Source organism: Prosopis cineraria, unplaced genomic scaffold, assembly GCF_029017545.1.
Source record: "Prosopis cineraria cultivar Desert tree isolate PC_DT_omini unplaced genomic scaffold, ASM2901754v1 PC8, whole genome shotgun sequence".
NCBI lineage: Eukaryota > Viridiplantae > Streptophyta > Magnoliopsida > Fabales > Fabaceae > Prosopis > Prosopis cineraria.
The window spans coordinates 19,189,157-19,199,052 of NW_026555339.1; the positions used below are offsets into that span (position 1 = coordinate 19,189,157).

Genomic DNA, 9,896 nt, shown 5'->3' on the forward strand with positions numbered 1-9,896 from the left:
GCATAGAATTTATGGGAAAAAATCAATGAAGAATTTGTAAATCCTTTGTAAAAAGAAATTAAGGTTAAATGGCAATTTTGCCCCTCAACTATTGGCTGATCAGGGTATCTATTATCTAAAACTTTCATGTGATGCAATCTCCTCCTTCAACATTTAAAAATAGCATATTGAGCACCTTGCTACTAAAAAAAGTTAACTTTAACTGTTAGTTGACTAAAAAATTGCAAAAAATAATCTCAAAAATCACAAAAAAAGACCCAGAAAATTATATACAATTACCTTATAAAAAATTAATATCAATTAAGTCCCCTAAACTACATGGAAATAATGGGATACAAATATTATTTTTTACCCACATAAAGGGCCAAAATATGATTTTGACCATCATTATTTTAGGGACTTAATTGATATTAATTTTCTCATAAAGTACTTATTTGTAATTTTATAGGTCATTTTTTTTGTAGTTTTTATGTTCTTTTTTGTAATTTTTTTGTCAACTAATTGTTAAAGTTAACTTTTTTAAGGACAGGATACCAAATGTACTGTTTCTATATGTTGAAGGAAAAAATTCCATTACATGTAAGTTTATGATACCAGACCCTCTTCAGCAAATAATTGAGGGACAACAATGTCTTTTAACCTAAAAAAATAACAATGCACAGTACTAGTGGGCACTTATAAAAATAAAACTATTCATTAAAAAATATCATTATCCCAAAAAAGGTTGAACATGTAATTTTAAATAGCGTTAAGGTGCCCAAATACCCATAAAATATTTTGTGAGGAGTTACTAGTATCATCCTTAACTCAAGGATTGTGCCATTTTACACATTAATTCTAAAAAACAATGCAAAAATCGCAAATGCATAACAGGGGTTTTGGGTCGCACTAGCTATGTCATGTGTAAATGTGTTAGAGGCAAAAATACCAGTAAGTTAATACATTTTGATGCAATTTTGCCCATCAATCCTAAAAATGGAGCATAAATCTCCAATTCTTAACAAATGTGCTCGTTAGCAAATGTTGACCATGAATGTTAATTGGAGACATTGACATTTTAATTGACATGAATTACATACACAGAAATACATGCATTCAAATTTGTCTTTACCGGCTGAAAACCTAAGACACAATATTTAATTTTGTCACACATTACAACCATACAAACATATTTTCATTCAAAACCCATCTAGAAGCTATACAAACTCCTAACTCTCTTCTTTCCATTACCCAAATTAGTTCAAACTCTCTTCACTGTCCTCTCCTCCTGACCGTAAAGTGTGGCAAAATAAAATATTGTTCTTAGAGGTTGTTTTAGTTAAGACAAATATGAACACATGTTTTTTTTTTATTTACACTTTGGGTCTTGTAAATTTTCAATTTTCTTGATATATTCATGCTCAATGTTTGCTAACATCTATATTTGTTTCAGATTGGAGAACTTTGAACAGTTTTTTTAGAGTTTTAGGCAAAATTGCACCATAATTTAGAGTTTTCTAGAAGGTGCAAAATTGCTCCTTCGAAACGAACGATTTGCATTAACCATCATCGATTCCGAAGGGATAAACAAAACAAAAAAAAAAAAAAGAGTCATAGAAGGTTCATCAGGTTTGTTAGTTTGATTTTTGAAATTAACAATAGATTAAATAAATCAAATTAGTTCAGGAGAAATAAAATGTTTGTTTTTAATTTCATTTCTTTTTTTAAAAAGTACTAATTTTTTATATTTTTTGTCACAAATTTTAATATATGACAAAAAAATTTGTATTTATTACATGACTTCTTTCCCTTTATTATTATTATTGTTTTGCATTTAGGTGTCCTTTCATTGGAGATGTTCAAAGTAAGTTAGGCATTATATGTGGGTATCTCTACTAGTAAGGTTAAAACCTATATTCACTATGCTGCAAGGGATTAGTCATTTTTACTAGACTTAACTCTTGTAGTTAATGACTTTTTTCTTAACTACATTATGCTATAATCAATTTAAATTAGAGAAATTACAAATAGGTCCTGTATAGAAAATATATTTACAAATAAGTTCCTTAAAATTTAGAAACTACAACCAAAACCCTAGGGACTTGAGTGTAATTTGAGGTTAGGATGCAAAGATAATACTACTCTTATTAATTTGGCTTTCACAAGTCCAATTTCTTGTTTAATGCTTGATATAACATGGAGTTAATTATGCCTACTTAAGGCTATAATTACATAGTGAATTACAAATTTTACATCACAGTTAGACCAATTACAGCCTTAAGTAGGCATAATTAACTCCATGGAGACTCCATGTTATATCAAGAATTAAACAAAATATTTAATTTGTGAATTATAAATTTTTACTTGTAAATGGTGAAGTTGCGGTTGTAAGTGAAAGCCCAATCAATTGTTAGGGAAAATTACAAATTGGTCCTATGGAAAAGGCTTATTTACAAATAAGTTTTTTGAAATTTGAAAACTATAACTAGGTCCCTTGGGACTTGAGTATAATTTTAAATTACACTATAAAGACAATAATACCCTATAAAAACATACATTACATCAATCAAATAATTAATTTACAACTACTTCATCAATAATTTACAACTATAATTTTAACTTTTTACAACTATAATTTTAGATATCTAATAGTTAAACAATCATTTGTTACTAATAAAGTTTAACATTAATTGTTTACAATTATTTCATTAGTAATATATAACTATAACTTCAAGTTTTTACAACTGTAACTTCAAATATTTAATAGTTAAACTGATCAGTTTAATTATTAGATATAAAAAGTTACAGTTGTAAAAAGTTAAAATTATAGTTGTAAATTGATGAAATAGTTGTAAATTATTTAACTGATGTAGTGTATATGTGTTTAATAGGGGCATTATTGTCTTTTTACCCCAATTTCAAATTACATCAAGTCCTAAAGGATCTAGTTGTGATTTTAAATTTCACGAAACTTATTGGTAAATAAGTCAGCTCCACAAGACCTAGATGTAATTTTTCCCAACTTTTAAGGGCTTTATTAATTAAGTCTAACTTTAAACAACTCATAGTTAAATATGCAAATCCCAAATTAGCTCTATTCTTTGCTTACATCCCTATTAGACCAATTATAGGCTTAAGTAGGCATAATTAACTCAATGAAGATTTCATGTTATATCAAGTGTTAAACAAAAAATTTAAGTTGTGAATTATTATAATTTTTTACTTGCATATTTTGAAGTTGCAATTGTAAGTAAAAGCCAAATTATTTGTCAATAGCTTTATTAGTTAAGCTAACATTAAATAACTCGTAGGCTAAATATGTAAATCTCAAATGAGCTCTATAACTTTTCCTACATCCCAATTAGACTAATTATATCCTTAAGTAGGTAGAATTAACTCCATGTCATATCAAGCATTAAACAAGAAATTCAACTTATGAATTATGAATTTTACTTGTAAATTTTGAAGTTGTAGTTGAAAGTGGAGGTCAAATTACACTTAAATCTTAAGGAACTTGGTTGTAGTTTTTGAATTTTATGGGACTTATTTATCAATAAGGCCACCCATGCCAAGAACATAAGGTTTATATATTACCCCTTTTTCTGTTTACAAATTTTTCTCTTGACAGCGTTATTTGTAAGTTATACAGTATTCTAGAAGCTTTTTTATCGTTCCTATATATTTCATTAGAATCTGTATAGCAATTAGTATTTTTTCTAATACTGCTACTCTTGGTATAGACATTGTTGAGTAATTATGATTTAGAGAGGGGTTAAGAGAAATGATTTAGAATTTGAAACATTTTTTATATAATTATCTAACTAGATCATATTTAAGCATTCTTGGGTATAATTGAAGGGCATCTACAGAAAGACGAGATACTTTTAATTGATTTTCTTGGATTGTGTGAATTAGGTAAATAGTGAGCTATAGTATTCCTTGTGAAATTAAACAAGACCAAACATTACTAATACATGAACATGATTTGCGTGATTCAGGTTACCACAGAGGACGGGTATATCCTGAGCATGCAGAGGATTGTGGTGGGCAATCTGGTTCTAAAGCAGACAAGCCACCTGTTCTGTTACAACATGGTGTCCTTGCTGTAAGTTTTTCTTTTTCTTTTCTTTTTTTTTTGTGAATGAAAAAAATATAATGTCTTGTTTGATTCATGTAGCAAGTATCACCATCATATCGTCCCTTACTTGGATCGTTATGTTGTGTTTTGTGGTTTTTAGGATGCGATAACGTGGGTGCTCACGCCTTCTAATAAATCATTGCCGTTTATCTTAGCAGACAATGGATATGATGTGTGGCTCGGCAATACTCGTGGTACCAAATATAGTAATGGCCACACATCTCTTTCAACTAGTGATAAGGTACCTTCTATAATACAAGCACGCCTCTCCCCCGCCCCCTGCCTAATGTCATGTAGCACCAATGTTTTAAACTCTTCATCATAACAATGTTGTCTTTGAAGTAATTAAATCGTAGCAATGTTGCTTTTAAATTAATTAAATTGGCCAACATTGATGGTTAATTTTACTGGCTCAAAATAAGTTCAACTCAAACTGTTGTAATGTTGCTCTTGAAGTAATTAAATCTTAGCAACGTTGCCTTGAGAATAATTAAATCATAGTAATGTTGTCTTGAAAATTTAATGGGTTAACATTGGCTCTTTTAACATCAGGGGCAATATTATTATGATTTAATGACAACTTTGTTACAACAAAGAGTTTAAAACACTATGTGCTCCTATGAAAATAATTCAGGGATAAAAAGAAACCTTAACCTTTTATATATATATATATCTGATTATTTATACTTATTTTTTCCTAAGTTAATTTAATGGAGAATAACATTTTAAGATTAAGAGATGAATTTGATTGATTTTAGTGTAGAACTCAGCTTCTGAAATTTCATTAAAAAATCCAAAGGTTGTTGAATAATTTGTCATCGTTATAATAAAATTTACTCATATTTCAAAATTTCACAATGATATTATGTATAAAGTTGTGTAATTGTCAAATTTTAGAATATTAGTGTTAAGTTTCGGAATACTTTGTCACTGTGTAAAGATGTCCTATTGAAAATAATTTTGTTTTAGGTATGGTAATGCATTAAAGCTTTAGTTGGAATGAGAAAGAAATATGCATGAGGGAAAATTAGGAGAGAAGACTAAAGAAAAAATAAATAAATTTCCCACCCTTATTTTTGTCTAATTTTTCCCAAGAGAAGGGAAAACTAAATAAAAAATTTATACTATAGAGAAACAAATGTCTTGTTCTTTTATTTTTTCCCCCTCTTGGGTAAAGTTCGAGTTGGTGAATTTGAATTTAAATTCTAGAATTCAAATTCATGTATTTAAATTATTTTATTCAGGTAGTTTAAAAAACTTCAAATGAAAAAGAGATGTCACACGAGTTGAGATTCGAAACGAAAATGAAAAATTTGAAGTAGCTAAGTTTACATCCATTTTTCAATTGATAACAGAAAATAACTAAATATGAGAAAAGATTCAGAGTATAGAGGCATTAATAGTAAAAATATAAAAAGAATAAAATGTTTGAAGTGATTGAAATTTGAAATGACTATGGTGTAGAGGGAATTTAAAATTATAAAAAATTATAATGAGAAATAGATTTGGAATTAAATTAAATCCAAATTCATTAATTCTTGTACATCCAAATGAGAGCTTTGGTCCAATTACAAATCCAAATCCTCATCAATCCAAGTACACCATTAATTTTTTTTTGCTCATCTCTATTTTCCTCCCATATCAATTAATGGAGGGTAAATGTGGGCATCTAATGTCAAATTTTGCAATATATATCAATGTCAAATTATTCATTGACCTTTGGTTCTTTAATGTCAAATGTTTACTTTCTAATATTAGTCTCAAATTACAAATGACTTGGTCATTTATCAAAACTCTAGAATGTTTTAGTTCCAAACTGAAATTAAATTCAAACAACTTGTCCTTCCATCTTAATTTAATATAACCTTTTCAGGGACTCATATTTTATTAACGTACTACTTATTTGGTTTTCCCTTAATTTTTTTTTAAAAAATCTAGGCCTATTGGGAGTGGTCATGGGATGAATTGTCCTCTTATGATCTTCATGCTTTAGTTCAATATGTCTTCAATCATACTGGGCAGAAATTGTACTATGCCGGACATTCCCAGTTAATAATTAGTATTTCAATAATTCTTTTGCTCTTAATTTTAATGTTTTCTCTTTTGAACACATGAAATAAACATCAATGAAATAAAACTAAAACAAGATGACGATCGAAATATATTTAATATAATATATCTTGATTTTGTACATGGATAACTTAACATATTGTATTGATTTTTTTAAAAGAAAATTTCAGTATGCATGTACATGACACCAAAATAAATAATTCTTATTGATGATTTTTTCCTTTGAAATTGAATATGACCTGATACATGTGCAACCATCTATATATATATATTGAATATAGCTTTAATTAATTTCAAATTATATAGTTCAGGGGACTTTAATAGCTTTGGCTGCATTTTCCCAGAAGAACTTGTTGAACATGATCAGATCTGCTGCTTTATTTGCCCCAATTGCTCATCTCAATAACATTCCTTCGCCTGCAGTTCAATTGGCTGCTCGCTCCCTTCTAGCTAATGTTACACACTTTCCAATATTTTTTTGTTCATATATAGAATTTCATTTATATAATTAATAAGCGATTAATTAACTTGACGAATTTTTTTTTTGCTTTTTCATTGTTATTGTAGGCTCTATATTGGTTAAAGCTCCGTGAGTTCATCCCAAAGAGGTAAGCAATATAAACTTAAAAAACAATGCTACTTAACTTTACTATTTGGTATCACATTTAGAAAGCAAGGCGATAACTAAGCAATTTGAAGCATTTGTTGATTATATGCCTCTAAAATGTGAAAGCAAGTTATTACAAATAGTTGGAATATATTTTACCAAAAAAATAGATGGAATAGTAAGGTTAATATATATATATATATATATTAAATACTTGCTTCCAATAAAATCAAGACATTTGAAATTTTTATATCTTAGGGATTCTATGACAAACTTTGGTTATTAATATTATTAGCACTTTAAATCTTCTTATTTTGATTTCATTGGTCAAAAATATATTAAATATAGGTAAAAAATTGGCCTCTAAATTATAGGCCTAAGAGTGTCTAATACCTTATCCTAAACTCATGTATGGTACAATGTTCCCTTTTAACTTTTAAAATGGTGTAATTTGGCTCTCTATAGTTAATAAAAATTAACTTTGATTATTAGTTAAGTAAAAAAATGATAAAAAAAAAGGATGTCTGCAATTACAAAAAAAGAACCAATAAAATTTTCTTGATCCTTTTATGTAATTTTTTGGGGCTTTAAATTACTGTAATTTTTTGGTTTCTTTTTCCTATCATTTTTTGGTCAACTAATCATCAAAGTTAACATTTGTTAACAGTAGGGTTAGATTGCACCATTTTCAAAAGTCAAAGGGGAATATTACATAAAAAATAAGTTTAGGATCTTAAGCGCTCTTGAATCTATAGCTTAGGAGCTAATTTTCCATTTAACCCTTAAACATATAAGACTAAATGCTTTAATTTTTGGGTTAAAGACTATTTTTCCCCCCATGAACTTTTTTTTTTTTTGAGGAGCGCTATACATCTTATATTAGAGAGTGGGCCAATATCCCTTGCAAAAAATTTTTTTAGAAGCAAAATTATCTTCTTTGTTATCTGTTGACGAAGAATAGTTGTGGGACCCAATCACAATAATAGTAAGGCATTTTGACCCATTTTACGCATCTATTACAAGCTAAAGGGGTTGGAAGTAATAATGGTAGTAGCCAAAACCATGCTTTATTTTATCAATGAAATGATGACAAAATGAGTTAAAATGCGTTATTGTCCTATGCATGGGCCCCACAACTATTTTATGTTAGCAGACAAAGACAAGTCTCTAATGGAATAGCGATTTTGGTCTTGGAAAACTTGTTTAGGAGGGATATTATCCTACCTTTCACTAGAATGTGTCTAATACTTCTAAAAAAAGGTTTTAAGGGAAAAATTGTGCTTAACCCTAAATCTTTTCCCAAGTCAAAAGTATTGTGTACCAAATGAAATGCTACCCCACAAAAAATTCATAGCTCACTGTGCTTTATTTTATACTTCCAACTTCTCTTAATTAATTGGTTCAAATGGAAAGTTTCTTATGCAATATAAAAGAATTAATAATAGGATCATCTCTTGGTTAGTTGGTCCAATATATCATAGATAAAAAGCTTTTAGAATAATATAAATATGGTCATTTTCTAGCAAGTCGTCCATATTTATTTCCCATCATGAGTGACAAAATTCATGAAGCACTAATCTATAAAACATTAAATATTTTGTCCCATTTTCAAAAACTATTACTATCTACTGCCTTGTGATTTCAAGAACAAAGTTATTCATAATGAAACTACAAAATTATTTATTAATTTTTAAATTATTATTAACATTGAGCAGTCAAGAAGTTCGCCAGCTTATTGGAACGATCTGCAATTCTTCAGGCACCAATTGCTCAGACCTTGTGAAACTTTTTACAGGTATACTGTAGAATAAAATATATCTTCAAGTTCTTATATATGCACATTGGTTATGACAGTTTTATATTTTTTATCCCTCAACTTATTTGCTTTTGTCACATACATAATTATTTTATAAATTGCTCTCATATTTTATTAGGCCCAAGCTGTTGCATCAGTTATACGACGATAGATACCCTTCTTCTTTATGAGCCTCAACCAACAGCGACTAAGAACTTGATCCATTTTTCTCAAGGTAAGTTGTTTTTTTATTTAATTTTATAAATCCAATCCCTTGATTAATTAGGGTGTGGTCCTATGATATTCCCATGCAATATTACATTAGCATAATTTTGTTTTTGCTGTTGACAGAAAAACACACACCATCACTCAATTAAAGGATTCGATATTATTTTTCTCATGAATACATCTTTTAGTAATTTTATTGTGTAAATTATACATCAAAAAGTCATATTTTAGAGTCTCAGATGCTCCTTGGCAAGTTGGCCTACAGTTTAAGGATCAAATTGCCATTTTATCCTAATTTTAAAATGAGGAAGTGTATGCTATACCATTGTCAAGGTTTTGAAATGAATGATTATTAGTAACCCTTCTTTAAAAGGAGGCCTAATTATTTACTTCCCCTAGTTGTACGTGTTCATATATTGTTGGTTTTATTTCAGAATGACTTCAACAAAAAAAAAATAATACAGAGTTAAGGACCATTTTTCCCTCTAAACTTTTTTTTTAAGAATGTTGGGCACCCTATATAGAAAGGTGAGAAAATATCCCACCGAAATAATTTTTCAAGAGCAAAATAGCCGTTTTATCTGAGACTTGTTACTTTTTCTATTATTCGCTAACATGAAATAGTTGTGGGGCTCACGCAAAGTGACAACAAGGCATTCTGACCAATGTTGATAATTTGACGTGGGCCAAAGGGGCTGACAATGGCAGGAATTGTGCTAGGTTTATGCAACAAAACGGTGGCAAAACATATCAAAATACCTTTCTATCACTATGTATAGGCTCTACAACTATTCCATGTTAGCAAATAACAGAGAAGATGATGAGTCTCTAATTGAAGAGCGATTCTGCTCTTGAAAATAAATTGTTTAGGGGGAATATTGCCCCATCATCCTGTATAAAGCATCTAATGCTCCTGAAAAGAATTTAGGAGAAAAAAATGGTGTTTGAGCCCAAAAAATAATTTATTATCATTGTTTTTATCATAGTAACTGTGATTTTGAGCAGTGGTCAGCACAAGAAAGATAGCGAAGTATGACTACGGAAATCCAATACAAACATGCAACACTATGGACAATTGA

At 29.0% G+C, this 9,896-nt stretch overlaps 1 pseudogene; it reads left to right on the forward strand.

Annotated features, from left to right (window-relative positions):
* The first annotated feature begins 975 nt into the window (after positions 1–975).
* LOC129317431 (triacylglycerol lipase 2-like) lies at positions 976–9,896 on the forward strand (annotated as a pseudogene).